Source organism: Sus scrofa, chromosome 12, assembly GCF_000003025.6.
Source record: "Sus scrofa isolate TJ Tabasco breed Duroc chromosome 12, Sscrofa11.1, whole genome shotgun sequence".
Classification (NCBI taxonomy): Eukaryota; Metazoa; Chordata; class Mammalia; order Artiodactyla; family Suidae; genus Sus; species Sus scrofa.
Window position 1 is genome coordinate 45,578,653 of NC_010454.4, and position 17,815 is coordinate 45,596,467.

Genomic DNA, 17,815 nt, shown 5'->3' on the forward strand with positions numbered 1-17,815 from the left:
GACAGGGTACCTTGTCTGTGTTTCTCAGCACCATACTCTGTCCAGAGGCATACTTGATATATAAAACCAAATGCTGCAGTTCCGCTGTGGTGCAATGGGATCAGTGGTGTTTTGGGAGCGCTGGGATGCAGGTCCATCACCAGCCCTGCACAGTGGGTTAAGGATCTGGTGTTGCTGCAGCTGTGGCTTAGGTTGAAACTAGCTTGGATCTGATCCCTGGCCCAGGAACTCCACATGCCACAGGGCAGCCAAAAAAGGAAAAAAAAAAAAAAAGGAGTTCCTGTTGTGGTGCTGTGGAAACTAACTGACCAGTATCCATGAGGACGTGGGTTCTATCCCTGGCCTCGCTCAGTGGGTTAAGGATCTGGCATTGCTGTGAGCTGTAGTGTAGGTCACAGATGCTGCTCGGATCTGTCATTGCTGTGGCTGCGGTGTAGGCCGGCAGGTGTAGCTCTGATTTGACCCCTAGCCTGGGAACTTCCATATGCTGCACCTTCGGCTCTAAAAAAAAGCAAAAAGAAAAAAAAATCAATAAAATAAAACCAAATATTTATCAAAGTACTCTACATATTTTAATTTATTTAATCCTCATGAAAGTCCTCTGAAGGGAGTACTATTTTTCTCCATTTCTCAGATGGGGAAAGTGAAGGACAAAGAAAGCCTTGCCAGAAGTAAAGGGTAGAGAGGTAATTCAAAACAGGAAGTTTGGCACCAGAATCCTATGTAATATGGCCATAAACTAAAGAGGAATGTGGACAGGGAATAGTAATTAAAACGAATATTGGAACACTCTTCTTCAGGGTACAAAGCACTTTCACGTGTATTATACGAGCATATCAGGAGTCCCCTCGTCCTTTGTGGGAAACTAGCCAGTAGTTAGTTTTAGCGCTGAAATACCAGATACCCAGATTCTTCCTAAAGGCACAGAAAAATGAAGTGTAAATAAAGGGCAATAGAGATTTTTTTTCCCTTTTTTGGCTGTACCTGTGGATCAAACCCTCGATCCCGAGCCACAGCAGTGATAACTCAGGATCCTTAACCTGCTGAGCCACTAGGGAAGTCCCAGATGTATTTTTTAAACTCCATGAACCCTTAGAGATGTAAACACTTGGTAGGTTGGTCAGATTTTAGGCTAGTGTCTAAAGAAAGAATTGTTTTAGAATATAGAAACCATGGAGTTCCCGTCGTGGCGCAGTGGTTAATGAATCCGACTAGGAACCATGAGGTTGCGGGTTCGATCCCTGCCCTTGCTCACTGGGTTAATGATCCGACGTTGCCGTGAGCTGTGGTGTAGGTTGCAGACGAGGCTTGGATCCCGAGTTCCTGTGGCTCCGGTGTAGGCCGGTGGCTACAGCTCCGATTGGACCCCTAGCCTGGGAACCTCCATATGCCGTGAGTGCAGCCCTAAAAAGCAAAAAAAAAAAAAGCAAAAAAAAAAAAAATATATATATATACACACACACTAAAAAAAAAAAAAAAAAGTAATATAGAAACCTAGGAGTTCCTATTGTGGCACAGTTGAAATGAATCCAACTAGGAACCATGAGGTTGTGGGTTCGATCCCTGGCCTCGATCAGTGGGTTAAGGATCTGGCGTTGCCATGAGCTGTGGTGTAGGTCGCAGACATGGCTCAGATACCCAGTTGCTGTGGCTGTGATGTAGGCCAGCAGCTATAGCTCTGATTCGACCCCTAGCCTGGGAACCTCCATATGCCGTGAGTGCATCATCTGGGGCAAAACAGCCACTTTTTCAGCTATTGCTATTCTGAGAACTGAGTCTCCTGGGGCAAAACATCTGGGGCAAAACAGCCACTTTTTCAGCTATTGCTATTCTGAGAACTGAGTCTCCATAAAACCTACAATTGAGGATGTGTATTGTGGGGTGGGGAGGGTAGATAGAGTGGTGATTCCACATTATGCTATTGTTTTTAAAGGAGTCTGAGTATAGGGAGCTCTTGCAGATGCCTATATTGGCAGCTTCAACTGGTTCCTTTGCGTTACCATGACAACAGGAAGCCAAACTTCGGGGGCTATTTACTGGTGAGTGGTAAGGAGCCAATGGAAAGGAAAACTCTTTGAGGAAGTCTGTCGTTGTTTGGGGTGGTAGTGGAGCAGGATGTGTATGTACTGGTATAGGGTAAATCCAGATGCCTCCTGGCAAGATACGCAAGTAACTTCCTCCTAAATGCCTGTATCTCAGACATCTGAGTGAGTAACCAGGGGAGAGGTCTGACAGTAGCAACTATTCAGCATGAGAATGTTCTAAATTAATATTTAGTGCTGGTGCTGTCTAAGAACAGGGAGAGTCTTTGGGTTCCATCAGAAAGTGAGGGAACCGCAGGAGATGCCTATACCTGAGTAAAATTTACTCTGGAAGTGAGTACGATTTGCATTTGGGGTGAATTCCTGGTGACACAGCCATATGGCTTTTGCTGACTGCCATCCTCCAGACAGTATATTCCTTTGACAGAGCAGCTTAAATGTACAAAGGATTGTGCTTTCGTCACTGTCACCTTTAATCCCCCCCCCATATGTTACTCTTAAATGAAGGTGCTCCTACCTATCCTTCCAGACTGAACTTCTACCCAAAATGAAGGATCTGGACCCTTTCCCCAAACCGCTTTCCCACATCTCTGATTTTCTCCTGAGAGTAGGAGGCTCCAGGGGACCACAGCTGACTCTGCCAGGCACCGATGGTTGAGTCATCCTGCAGGCGTCAGAGCTGTTAGCAACAGCTCTGCTGATCTGTATGCAGCTCCAACTCCCTCTCCAGTTCAGAGTTTTGGAGCCGTCTTGTTCAAAAGTAAAGAACAGAACACAGATGGCTGGTAACAGGATCCCACAGGGGCCTCCTTTCCCACTGAGCCCATCCTGCTAATCCTTTTATAGGAAATAAATGGTGAATGAAACAAAAAAGGAATATCAGCTTTTGCTCTGTTCTTTGGATCTTGGTGGAAGGCCTCAGTTTTCTGCTACCCGTTATGTTTTCAGGCATTTTCCCTTCCTGGTCTTTCTTTCTTCTCATCCACTGCTTTTCCTTCCCTGTTCTCTATTCTCTCTAGCATCTTTGTTTTTTTGTTTTTGTTTTTGTTTGTTTTTTGATGTTGTCTTAGTCTCACAGTTCATTTTATTTTTTTATTTTTTAATTACTTAATGAATTTTATTACATTTATAGGTGTACAACAATCATCACAACCAAATTTTACAGCATTTCCATCCCAAACCCTCAGTGCCTCCCCCCACCCCCCAACCTGTCTCATTTGGAAACCATAAGTTTTCCGAAGTCTGTGAATCAGTATCTATTCTGCAAAGAAGTTCTTTGTGTCCTTTTTTTAGCTTCCACATGTAAGTGATAGCATTTGATGTTGGTGTCTCACTGTCTGACTGACTTCACTTAGCATGATAATTTCTAGGTCCATCCATGTTGCTAAAAATGCCAGTATTTCATTCCTTTTAATGGCTGAGTAATATTCCATACCACATCTTCTTGATCCACTCCTCTGTCGATGGACATTTAGGTTGTTTCCATGTTTTGGCTATTGTATATAGTACTGCAATGGACCTTGGAGTACATGTATCTTTTCTTTTTTTTTCTTTTTTGTCTTTTTAGGGCCATACCCGAGGCATATGGAAGTTCCCAGGCTAGGGGTCCAATCAGAGCTGTAGCTGCCAGCCTACACCACAGCCACAGCAATGCCAGATCTGAGCCATGTCTGCAACCTACACCACAGCTCATGGCAACGCCAGATCCTTAACCCACTGATCGAGGCCAGGGATCGAATCTGCAACCTCATGGTTCCTAGTCAGATTCATTCCCACTGCACCACTACGGGAACTCCCTGTTTGTAGACCTTTTGATGATGGCCATTCCAGCCGGCCTAGGGTGGTAACTCATAGTAGTTTTGATTTGCATTTCTCTAATAATTAGTAATGTTGAACATCTTTTCATGTGTTTTCTTTCCTTTTAATGGCTGAGTAATATTCCATTGTGTATATGTACCACATCTTCTGGATCCACTCCTCTGTCGATGGACATTTAAGTTGTTTCCATGTCTTGAAAATAGTGCTGCAATGAACATTGAAGTACATGTGTCTTTGTGAGTCTTGTTTTTCACTGGGTAGATGCCCAGGAGTGGGATTGCTGGGTCAAATGGTAGTTCTCTGTTTAGTTTTCTGAGGGATCTCTGTACTGGTTTCCACAGTGGTTGCACCAATTTACAATCCCACCAACAGTGTAATAGGGTTCCTTTTTCTCCACCCCCTCTCCAGCACTTATTGTTTGTAGACTTTTGGATGATGGCCATTCTGGCTGGTGTAAGGTGGTACCTCAGAGTGGTTTTGATTTGCATTTCTCTAATAATGAGTGATGTTGAACATCTTTTCATGTGTTTTTTGACCATCCATATGCCTTCTTTGGAGAACTGTCTGTTTAGATCTTCTGCCCATTTTTTGATGGGGTTGTTTGTTTTTTTGGTATTGAGCTGCAGAAAGTGTTTATAAATTTTGGAGATTAATCCCTTGCCCGTTGATTCATTTGCAAATATTTTCTCCCATTCTGTGGGTTGTCTTTCTCTAGCATCTTTGTATCTGATGGAGTATTTTGTTGAATGTCTTCTATTTAGCCAGAGAATTGTAATCGATACATGTATAAGAAAATTAAATGTGGATTTCCTGTCATAGCTCAGCAAAAACGAATCTGACTAGTATCCATGAGGATGCAGGTTCAATCCCTGGCCTCTCTCAGTAGGTTAAGGATCCTGTGTTGCTGTGAGCTGTGGTGTAGGTTGCAGACATGGCTTGGATTCCGAGTTGCTGTGGCTGTGGCGTAGGCTGGTAGCTACAATTCCTATTCAACCCCTAGCCTGGGAACCTACATATGCCTTGGTTGGGGCCCTAAAAAGACCAAAAAAAATTAAATTGAATACACTATAAGTGCATTTATCAGCTTTATCTCTTGGGTGTCCCTTTAATTTCTTCTCTTCTACTGGAGGAGCATAATGTATTACAATAAGCATAGACTTTGGAGCCAGAAAGAAGTGGGTTCTAAGCCCTGTCCTAGGAAATAAATAAACAAGTACATTTTAAAAATCTGCTCCTCCATTTACTAGCTGTGTCATCTTGAGCAATTTACCTAACCAGCCTGAGCTCCAGATATGGCATCTCAGGATGTGTATAACAGCATCTACTTTACCAGTTCATTTATAGGTTAGACAGAGGTAAAACATAGTATCTAGAACACAATAGGCATGCCCAGTAAATGTTAACTCACTTTCCTCCTATCTCCTGCTGCTATAAATATCAGGTCCCTGATTTTCAAGGATCTGAAAAAAAAAAAATTCCTATTGAGAAAGTTAGCATCCATGCTCAGGTGCTGCTGCTGCAACTGAAGAAAGAAAGGCAAGTGGGAAGTATATGTAAATGGTTTTTTTTTGGCTTTTTCTATTTCTTTGGGCCACTCCCGCGGCATATGGAGGTTCCCAGGCTAGGGGTCCAATCGGAGCTGGAGCCACCGGCCTACACCAGAGCCACAGCAATGCGGGATCTGAGCCGCGTCTGCAACCTACACCACAGCTCTCGGCAACACCAGATCGTTAACCCACTGAGCAAGGGCAGGGACCAAGCCCGCAACCTCATGGTTCCTAGTTGGATTCATTAACCACTGCGCCACGACAGGAACTCCACATGTAAGTGTTTCAGCAAGACTAGAGGACCAAGACTTTGTAGAAAGTACAAAGTCTTTGTAGAAAGTAGCATGTGAATATGCTAATATTGCTTTCCTCCAATGTAGAGATTCTTGCTGGAGGTTGCTGGTTTCCTCACGTTGCTGTTGCAGCAGGGTTGATAAACTGGGTTGCTAATAGGTAAGTTATTATCCCTCTCTGGGCTTCACCAGAACAAAGGATCACTGCTCCTCTTCACTTCAGAAAAGGAGGATTGGTTGAAGTTTGTGTAAATTCCAGGAGAAACCTTAAGTGAGGTTTGGTATTTTCCTTAGCACTGAGAATACCGGAAGTATTTGTACAATCAGGTCAAATGCCACTGTTCAATTTATGTGATTAGCAAAGACTCAGCTGACACAGGCCTGTGGTTTGACATGGCTCCTTTGTTCCAGATAATAAACATGTGTAATGTCAATTATACTAATGTGCTTTGCTCTGGTTGAAACAAGAAGGAGGCTGATGACGAGGCCAAGACACTGTACCTCATTCTTTCTGACCAAGGCGCTCTCTGACAACACGTTTTTCCTGTCTCTCTTTGCAACTGATAATTACGTACTCAGCTGAGCTGTCAGGAATCTTGACAGGTTTCACAGGCAGTCACCATCTAACAATTTACAACTGTGGGCTTTTCACAGCTGGCATGTTCCTGCCCCAGGAACCAAAGTTTCTCAATCCTAAGCTCCTCCTATCATTCAAAGGAGGAATGATGTGAGTGGAGGGCTAGCTTTCTCAGTGCATTATCCAATTCCAAAGCAGACTGTTGGGTCCAGTGGTGGTGATGGGGGAAACCTCTGTTTTCATGTATGTCCTCAGCAGTAAGGGTATGTGGTTGGGCAATACGGTAGGAGTTGTCAAAGCCGGGTTTGGGAGTTTGGGGACTTAACATAGCCTATTGAAAAGAGAGAAAAAAATAGTTAATAACGCCATTCTTAAAAAGCTCAACCTGGCCTCTGCAGTGACCCAAGCTGCTGCAGTCAGATTCTTAACCCACCATGCCACAGTGGGGACTCCGACCACAGTCCCCTTCAGATTAGGGAACCTGGTAGTTGATTAAAAGAAATCAGTTCTTCCCAGAACGTCCTCAGATGGACTCGCATTCTTACCTTGATCATAGCACTGGCCACATTGTACTCTCAAGCCTGTTGTGCCACTCATCTCTTGTTTTTTGCTGATTAGTCTCTATCCCCTCTCTTTCTGGTAGATGTTCTTGCTGGGAACAAGTCTGTTCTCTATTCAGATTCCATGGTTCTTGTGATGCTGACTCCACTCTGCATTGCGGAGATGGAGCACTTGTCTCAGGCCTAAGCCCTCAGTGTGTGCAATGCAAGGCATTCTCCAGGGGCTGGCTCAGGGATGGGCGCATAACCCAGTTAGAGCCAACGAGAGGCAATAAGACTTTCTTTGGCATCTTTGGGAAAGAAATTCTCTTATTTTTCTCTGAAACTTGATGACAATAATGGTAACAAGAATAATGAGATATTTAACATTTATTGAGTGCTTATTCTTCAACAAGGAGAGTCCTGAACACAATTTACTTTCTTTAGCCCTCACAATAACTATACTGGGTCAGTACAATTATTATTATTATTTTTTTTTTTTTTTTTAGGGCCCCACCCACGGCCAATGGAGGTTCCCAGGCTAGGGGTCTAATCGGACCTTTTGCTGCTGGCCTACACCACAGCTCACAGCAACGCAGAATCCTTAACCCACTGAGCAAGGCCAGGGATCGAACCCAAAACCTCATGGTTCCTAGTCGGATTTGTTTCCGCTGAGCCACGACGGGAACTCCCCCAGTACAATTATTATTCCCTTTTTACAATTGGTGGAACTGAGGCACAGAGCATTTGTTTCAGTTAATTTTTTTTTTTTTTTTTTTGTCATTTTGTCTTTTGTTGTTGTTGTTGCTATTTCTTGGGCCGCTCCTGCGGCATGTGGGGGTTCCCAGGCTAGGGGTCTAATCGGAGCTGTAGCCACCGGCCTACGCCAGAGCCACAGCAATGCGGGAATCCGAGCCGCGTCTGCAACCTACACCACAGTTCACGGCAACGCCAGATCGTTAACCCACTGAGCAAGGGCAGGGACTGAACCTGCAACCTCATGGTTCCTAGTCGGATTCGTTAACCACTGCACCACGACAGGAACTCCCTGTTTCAGTTAATTTGTTAAAGGTCTCATAGCCAGTACGTGGTGAGGCCAGGTGTCACACCAGCTTTCACTCTGAACCACTACACTCTGTTGCCTTGATATTGCTGATGCCTCTTGCTATGAATCCCCAGACCAAAGGCAACATGGTGGAAGTCCTAGAGATGAAACCAGAGCATTTACACCCTGAACTAACCTGCATGAAGCCAGCCGTAACTGTGGACTTTTTTAGCTTGGGTGAATCAAAACATCCCCCCCACCCTGTTTTTCTTAAACTACTTTGGGTCTGTTTCTCTGTCACTTACAGCCAAAGAATCCTAAGTGACTTAGGATTGTTTATTTTTTTTTTGGTCTTTCCATTGGGCTGTGATCTCAAGAATAGGAACTGTATCTTATTCATCTTTATATCCATAGAGTTTAGCATAATGTACATACCTGATATTCAGTCATGTTTGCTATCTTTCAATCTATTATTCAATAATTTTTTTTTTTTTTTTTGCTTTTTAGAGCCACACTTACAGCATATGGAAGTTTCCAGGCTAAGGGTCAAATGGGAGCTGCAGCTGCCAGTCACAGCCACAGCCACAGCCACAGCAATGCCAGATTCTTAATCCACTGAGAGAGAGGTCAGGGATCAAACCCACATCTTCATGGAGACTAGTCGGGTGTGTAACCTGCAGAGCCACAAGGGGAACTTCTCCATAAACATTTTGTGTAGGTTGTCTATATGTCAGAATTGGGTTGGTGTGGGAGATGAAGGTTGTTATTCTGGAAAATATAGAAGAATAGCAAGTACAAAGGTTAATATGATAGAGAACTCTAGGAAAAGATTTATACATATTCTAGAGTTCCCAGGAAGTTGAGCAGTCACCGTGGTACTATGTACCTGGATGATGGGCATTTTCTGGATGCCTACACAGGCCAGATATTTTCAGGATTGTCTAAGGTTTTAAGAATGTCTGGAAGGCACCTGCCTCCAAACTAATGTACATACCAGGTTTACACCTGGCCCTGTTATATGAACATGTGTTTCCAGCTGTGTTTCTCTGGGTTGCTAGATTCTCAAAAGTGCATTCTGTAAAATGACTATGCCATGCCCATTTCTCAGAGTTATAGAGGAGAGCAAAAGAGGTGATAGATATGAAAATTCTATTATATCAAGTGAGCGTTGTTTTCTTTTACCTGGACATGGCAAGTGATAATATATTGTACTCTAGCTAGCGTCCCCACAAAACTATATCATTTGGCCTCACCAGCAGTTCTGTTCTTCTTATAGTGAACATCTGTTGTTTTTGTCTGTCCAGAATTTCTCCCTCTTCTGGCAAAAAGTACCCCACATCCCTTTAAGGGATTTCTTTTCCACCATTCTATGCAGTTCTGTGGAGCTGTTCACGGAGCCTCTTGGCACAGCCTCTAGACACACAATCCCAGCTAGGGCAATCAAAATGTCTCACTGTCTGGGGAAGTGACTAGCCCACAGAAGGGCAAATGATACAGGGTCCAAACGGGGCCACTCAGAGATGTTCCTTTGGATTTTACATACTGTAAAGAGAGAGCATAAAGCTTTCCTTTACCTTTGAGGTTGCAAAACTGGGATACTGTAAATCTCTGGACTTCTGTGGCCATTCCTCACTGTGCTCTGCCCCCTGCCCCAGGCCAGCATTCCTTTGCTACGTGATTAAATGACTAAAATGGAAGTACATCTAATACGATCCATGGAAAACCTGTCTACACTTATCATGGAAACATTGTCTATGGTCCAAATGCCCCAAATTCTGATCTGGTCATCCTCACAAAGTCCCATGACTGTGATTTCTACATTTACAATATTGTAACAATTTTGCGTTTAGAATATTTATGAAGGGAAATAAAGGATGAGTTTCATGATAACCATTTATATGGCACCATTTGTTCACTAGATTAGACCTCCGTCCTCTGCTCAGGGGTTTTGGGCAACAGGTGAGAGAGAGCAGGTTATGCGGGAAAAGCCACATAGCAGGAAAGCTTAAGTGGTTGTATAAATTTTGGGACAGGGGCGCCTGTCTCTAATGATCATACTGTAATGTCATATCAGCAAAGGAAGCATCTGGTTAAAACCAGCGTTAGAAATCTCCTTGATTTCTTTTCGGTATATAGACTGTATTGATGGCAAAATTCAGTGTTTGGGGTATATTAAACTAGATGATAGCAGTGGGAAGCACTCCCCAGTTGTGCTCCCCCCAATGCAAACACAGACAACCTTATAACAAAATCCAACCTATAGAGAAAAACAGCCAAGGAATTAGGAGCTGGGTATGGTGTAAGGAGAGACAGAAAGGCAGAGACAAAAAAAGGCAAACACCTAACAAAATTCCTTTGATTCTTGAGGCACTGGGCTTTTCAGTTCCAGGGTCTAATGAATTTCCCATTTTTTCCCCTTAAGTTGATTTGAATTGTCACTTTCAACCAAAGACTACTTACTTGTATCGTGTTACTACCTAATGAATAGAAGGCTAAAGAGGCGGCCCAAAGACAATCCTAGGCCAATAAAATATCAAGATATTTTATGTGTTGATTGTCAGTTGTTTGTTTCATATCCTATGTTGGCACAACTCTAGTAGGAATTTGTGTTTTTTTATTTTTATGTATTTATTTATTTTCATTTCAAATATATGTTTGTTTTAATTTTTTACTTTTATTTTTTATTTTTTTAAATTTTTACTTATTTATTTTTTTTGCCTTTTTGCATTTTCTAGGACCACTCCTGTGGCATATGGAGGTTCCCAGGCTAGGGGTCTAATTTTTGTTTTTGCTGCTGGCCTACGCCACAGCCACGGCAATGCAGGATCTGAGCCACATCTGCAACCTACACCACAGCTCACGGCAACTCCGGATCCTTAACCTGCTGAGAAAGGCCAGGGATCAAACCCAAAACCTCATGGTTCCTAGTTGGATTCGTTAACCACTGTGCCACGATGGGAACTCCTCCTGTTTTTATTTTTAATCCTAAAATATGTCAGCCAAAGACAAGGGCATGACAGAATCACCAACTAATACAGAAGATACATTCCAAAAGCCTCTCAGTCCACAAACATGCTGCCCAACCCTTCCCACAGTCACAGATGTCCCAGACAATGGTGATGCACTGATCACGGGTGCTGGCCAGAGGGTAGTATCAGAGCAGTGTGATGAATTATTTACCTCCTGACACACATACAATAAGAACTAACTATTTATTTTAATTTTTATTTATTTATTTATTTTTAGGGCCGCACCCATGGCATATGGAAGTTGCCAGGCTAGGGGTCAAAATGGAGCTGTAGCCACCAGCCTACGCCACAGCCACAGCAATGCCAGATCCAAGCCATGTCTGTGACCTACACCACAGCTCACAGCAATGCCGGATCCTTTACCCACTGATCAAGGCCAGGAATTGAACCTGTGCCCTCATGGATACTAGTCAGGTTCACTTCTGCTGAGCCACAATGGAAACTCCAGAACTAACACTGTAAAATGTTTTCCAGAAGTTCCCATTGTGCCTCAGTTGTTAGGAAATCCAGCTAGGAACTATGAGGTTGTAGGTTCGCTCCTTGGCCTTGCTCAGTGGGCTAAGGATCAAGTGTTGCTGTGAGCTGTGGTCGTGAGCTGTGGTGTAGGTCTCAGATGTGGCTTGGATCCCGTGTTGCTGTGGCTCTGGCGTAGGCCGGTGGCTACAGCTCCGATTGGACCCCTGGCCTGGGAACCTCCATGTACTGTGGCTGGGGCCCTAGAAAAGACAAAAAGACTAAATGAATAAATAAATAATAAAACGTTTCCCAAGAGTTGAGCACTTTACCTGTTATTTAAATCCTAACACAGCCCTGTGAGGAGGGTATCGTTAACCCTATTTTACAGATAAGGAAAGGAACATCCAACCTGGTCATGAAACTGGCACAAAGTAACATATTTACTGACACACAGGAAGTGATGGAAGTGGGACTCCATAGTCAGTTTTTTTGTTTTTTGTTTTTTGTTTTTTTTTTTAATGGCCTCACCCATGTCATATTGAAGTTCCTGGGCCAGAATCTGAGCCACAGCTTGGACCTATGCTGCAGCCGTGGCAACTCCAGATCCTTCAACCCACTGCGCCAAGGTGGGGATCAAATCCATGCTTCCACAGTCACTGGAGCTGCTGCAGTTGGATTCTTAACCCACTGCACCACAGCAGGAACTCCTCACAGTCAATGTTTTTACTACCTTCACATCCACTGATATCTTCAGGGCTGGTTTTCTTTTAGAGTGGGATGCAGCTGCTTTAATTTATTCATGGCTTGCTGCAGGTGCTTATCTGATAGATACCTGAGATGGAAAAGTTTCTAGGGCAGAACTTTCTTGAATTAAATTGTATTCTACCATCCTTATGGGATTTTGGCCCAGTGTTTATCTATTTCTGTGAGTTAAAATGGAATAATCTGCTGCCTACACATGCAGGGCATTTAAAAAAGATTGGTATTTGTAAAAAGATGTTCACAAAATGAACCCGATTATATGGGGATGTAGAGGTCAAGAAACAACTCTGTATCTAATGATTGTTACTTTCTAGCCTGTGATACAACGCTCCTATCAGGCAGCAAACTTTCGTAGATACATTTGAGTGAGGTATGACAACCAGACTTCAACCTGTCTTAGCTGGTTGGTCCTAGGAACTTGAGACAAAACCTACAGATGCAGTGATCATTCAAGATGTACTGGCTGCGCTTCCAGTAAAGTATTTATTTACTTGATGATTATCAGTTCCATGGAGCGCCTTACTCCCGGCTTCTAAACTGGAAATTCTAAGACACATCCTTCTCACCAACTACCCTCTCACACACTCAGCTTTACTGGTTTTTGCCTTTGCCTTTGAGTAAATAAGGATTGCTACATGCAATCACAATGTCATTGCGATAAATTTATACACCAGGAGTTCCCTTCGTGGCTCAGTGGCTAACGAACCCAACTAGGATCCATGAGGACACGGATTTGATCCCTGGCCTCACTCAGTGGGTTAAGGAGCCGGCGTTGCTGCGGCTGGGGCGTAGGCCAGCAGCTGTAGCTCTGATTCGACCCTTAGCCCGGGAACTTTGTATATCCACACACACAAGTCAATGCTGAGTGGAGATGTGACCAATGAAGTTCCTTCAGATTTTAATAGGAGCCTGGTAGAATGCCCAAAGAAGAGTTTTTTCTCTCTTTCTAAATATGTCCTCTCTCCTATACACACACACACACACACACACACACACACTTTGGAATTCAAGTTATCTGAACATATTATTTGCATCATTCCTGTAATTATATATTTTTGAACTAAAAGGACTTTAGAGATCATTTTAGTCTACTGTAGTTAGATAGAAAACTGAGGCCCAGAAAAATTAAAATTAAGGTCTGGTTCAGTACATCATTTACTCATAGCTTGTTTTGGTTGTTATTTAAATGTTTTCTGCATGCAGATCTTATCTCTAGTAAGATTTAGAATTCCTAGCATGGGGAAGAGTTTGAGGTAGGAGACTGTGAGGCAGTGGGAAAAAAAGGCTCAAAAATTCAGGTTGAACCAGTACTCTTAATTTTAACTCCCCACTTACCAACTGAATAATGTTGCACAGAATCGCTTAACTTTTCTGAGCTTTCTTTCTCTCTACAGGGACTCATCATCATCATCATTATCATCTTTCAAGAGTGTTGGGAAGATCAAGGAAATAATGAATGTAAAGCACCTGTTTCATGCAGTTCTCAGCACAGAGTAGCTCTATAAGTGTTAGTTCCATTTGCCCCTTCTGTATTTTACTTAAGCCTGACTGTGAGTAGGAATTCAACAAGTATTTGTTAAATCGAGATGACCATGATTTGGTCTTATAATGAGTGAAAGTACTGAAAAGAGAGTTTCATTGAAATAGATACCATGTCTGTCAGTGCATCCACCCACACATTGACAAGCTATCTTTTCCCGTGCAAATTCACATGCAACAACAAATACACTGACATTGCACATGGTCAGGCATCTCTTACGCACTAGAAATAGGTACATGGCATTAAGCTGTCCTCAGTTGGTGGTGCCAGGAGTATGATATGGTGGAAAGAGACAGTGCTGGGATTCATTCACAACTGGGTTCAGATTCTAGCTCACCACTTACTAGTCATGCGATTTTGGGCGAGTGACATAGCTCTCCGAACCCTGGTTTCCTTACCTAAATGACAGTATATCACAAATTTGTTGTGGGGACTAAATAAGACAGTATATGGAAAGAGCTTATTCTTGGTTTTGTCACTGCTTAAGTAACTTTTCTATCAAGTTCAAATCGTGGTTGGTACCCATTTATCTCCCACAGCTTTCTGGCTCCAATTTATTGGCTCAAAAAAATAACTAGTTGAGATAAGAGAAAGCCTCCCAGGAGGTGACACTTGAGCAAAATCTTGAAGGGTATTAGCTAACTAGAAAAGGCATTTCAGGGATTCCTCTTGTGGCTCAGTGAGTTAAGAACTGGACCTTGTCTCTGTGAGGATATGGGTTCCATCCCTGGCCTGGCTCAGTGAGTTAAGGATCTGGTGTTGCTGTGGCTGTGGCATAGGCTGCAGCTGCAGCTCCAATTTGACCCCTGGCCTGGGAGTTTCCATATGCCACAGGTGCAGTGGTAAAAAGGAGAAAGAAAAAGAAAGAAAGAAAGAAAGGCATTTCAGGAAGAGGAATGCAGTGTTAAATCCTGAAGACAGCGTATTAGCAATCAGCAGAAGACTGAATAATAATAGTTAATGATGGTGGGAATATCCTAAATAGGGCTAGAGGGGTATGCAGGGGTTTTGTTTGGAAGGCTTTGTGGAGCCATGGAAGACCTTTAAGCAGAGAAATGATACATTCAGCTTTTAGAAATTGCATTTTAGGAAGAATAAAATCATTTGCCTCAGTAAGAGAATGGGGCATCCTTGAGGAGAGTGGCAAGGAGAGTAGTTGGAAGGCAATTACAGCACCTCAGGTGAGAAATGAACTACCACAGTAGAGGTAGTGGGGATGAAGAATGGGACAACTCCAAGAAGCGATCAGGAGTTTAATTCACAGAAAGCACACTGTACACAGCCATCCTAAGCACTGACTTATTATTTTCCTACCATCAATACGTGTAATTTTCTCTTAATTGGGATAAATTTTATAAATTAAATAACCAATATGTTTTGCAGTATCTGCTAACACTTTAGTGTTGAACAAATCTGACATTGGGATAAGCTCCTGTGTAGGTGTGTGTGCGTGTGTGTGTGAAGAATTAGAGGAAGGAGACCTTGTAGCACCAGATCACAGGCAGAGATCTGGAATAATAATCATAATAATAGTAGTAATAAATAATGAGACAGCCAGGGTCTTTTAAGATGGTCTATGTGCTAAAGAAACAGAGAGGGGGGGAAACTACAATTTGTGGTAGAGTTAGAGATAAGTATGAGGATGAGGTAGTGGCAGATACAAATATTATAAAAAACACCATATATACAACATCAAATCTTTGATTTAACTACCAGTTTAAAAGAAATATAGGAGTTCCCGTCGTGGCGTAGTGGTTAACGAATCCGACTAGGAACCATGAGGTTGCGGGTTCGGTCCCTGCCCTTGCTCAGTGGGTTAACGATCCGGCGTTGCCGTGAGCTGTGGTGTAGGTTGCAGACGCGGCTTGGATCCCGAGTTGCTGTGGCTCTGGCGTAGGCCGGTGGCTACAGCTCCGATTCAACCCCTAGCCTGGGAATCTCCATATGCCGCGGGAGCGGCCCAAGAAATAGCAACAACAACAACAACAACAACAACAAAAAGACAAAAGACAAAATAAATAAATAAATAAGTAAATAAAAGAAATATAGGCATTGAAGCAAATGTGAGATGACCCTGTGAGGATGAAAGTGGCCAAGTCTAGCATATGGAAAAGTCTTGGTTTATAAAACCTGATTTCTTCAACAAATCAAATGCATTCAAAAAAGAAAAAAAGAAGGAAAGAAGAAAAAACGCAAAGTGGAGAATTTGTTCAGATCCTGATTCAGATAAATGGGCTATGAAAAGATGTTTTGGAAACTGTTGGGAAAAACTGAACATGTGTTGGGTATTAAATGATATTAAGGAAGTATTATAAAGGTGTGAGAATGAAATCATGGTTATGTTACAACAAAAGTGTTAGAGATACATAGTCAAGTACATATTTATAGGTGAAACGTTATGATGGTTTATTAGATATTTACTTACATGGGGGGGTTAAAAGGTAGTGGGAGAATAGGTGAAACAAAACTGCAGAAGTGTGATAACAATTGAAGCTGGGTGGTGTATACATGAAGGTTTATTATTCTATCCAACTTTTTTTTTTTTTTTTTTTTAAGGGCCACAGGTGCGGCATATGAAAGTTCTCAGGCTAGGGGTGGAATCAGAGCTGCTGGCCGACACCACAGCCACAGCAATGCCAGATTGAGCCGCATCTGCAACCTACACCACAGCTCATGGCAATGTGGGATCCTTAACCCACTGAGCAAGGCCAGGGACCGAACCTGCAACCTCATGGTTCCTAGTGGATTCGTCAACCACTGAGCCACAACGGGAACTCTGCCCAAATCCTTTTTTGTATGTTTGAAATTTTCTATAAAATATTAATAACATTCACAACATTGTAAATCAACTACACTTTAATAAAACTCTGTAAAATTGAGAACAAAAACTATGGGGAGTTCCCATAGTGGCTCAGTGGAAACGAATCTGACTGGCATCCATGAGGACGCAGGTTTTTGTTTTTTTTTTTTTTTTTTTTTTTTTTTGTCTTTTTGCTATTTCTTGGGCCACTCCCTTGGCATATGGAGGTTCCCAGGCTAGGGGTCCAATTGGAGCTGTAGCCACCAGCCTACACCAGAGCCACAGCAACATGGGATCCGAGCCGCCGCGTCTGCAACCTACACCACAGCTCAAAGCAACGCCGGATTGTTAACCCACTGAGCAAGGGCAGGAACCTCATGGTTCCTAGTCGGATTCGTTAACCACTGCGCCATGTCGGGAACTCCAGGACGCAGGTTTGATCCCTGGCCTCACTCAGCGGGTTAAGGATTTGGTGTTGCCTTGAGTTGTGGTGTAGTTCACAGACACGGCTTGTATCTGACGTTGTCTGGTGTTGCCTTGGCTGTTGCATAGACAGCAGCTGCAGTTCTGATTCGACCCTTAGCCCAGGAACGTCCATGTGCTGCACCTGCTGTAAAAGAGGTGAAAAAAGGAGCAGGTGGAGGAAGAGGGGCTCCAGATGCAGGAAAGGAGAAATAACTGGTCTTGAGTGGTGCTGCGAAGAGGTACACACGTTTCAAGATGGAAGGAGTAACAACTATGTCAAATATTGTAGCTATCGAGAAGGAAGGCATTAAAATGACTCCATTAGACATAGCAACTAGGAGGTCACTCTTGACCTTGGCAAATCAAATTCTTAATTTTTGATAGAGGTGGGAAGATAGACAACTTTTTCAAGAACTTGTCTGTGGAGGAGAGGTGAAGATTGTAATCTTTCTTTTTCCCTCAAAGAAGGAGAAAGCAGGGCATTTTTTTATGCTCAGGAGAAGTCGCCATTTGAGAATTGTTGACAATGTAGGTGAAAAGAGGAATGACTGACAAAACAAGGACCCTTACTAGGAGAGGGAACATTTAAAACAAATTAAATATATATCCTACTGAAGCAGAGAGCTTGCTTTTTCTCACCACTGCCAGGGTACTTTCCTAGTTTACTGTAACTTTCAATAACTGTTCTGGAGTACATTTTCACTCATAAGCCCCACACGACATGTATTTATCTCAGTTGTTTTACTGATTGATGAACCAAATTTTTTTTTTTTTTATGACTGCTCCTTAGGTATTCCTTTTGGTTCCTGAATAAAATTGCTCTGTTTGCAATCCACTGAAGGGGTTTTCCCCTTAAAAAAAAAAAAAGTTTTTTACTACAAGAATGAGAAGCACTACCTCTT

At 42.8% G+C, this 17,815-nt stretch overlaps 1 long non-coding RNA gene across 1 annotated transcript in view; it reads left to right on the forward strand.

Moving 5' to 3' along the window:
- LOC102161554 overlaps positions 1–14,396 on the forward strand; it is a 43,754-nt gene extending 29,358 nt beyond the window's left edge. Inside the window, exon 3 of the long non-coding RNA XR_002337284.1 lies at positions 13,503–14,396. This is a non-coding gene — a long non-coding RNA (uncharacterized LOC102161554). The remainder of the gene's footprint in view (positions 1–13,502) is intronic.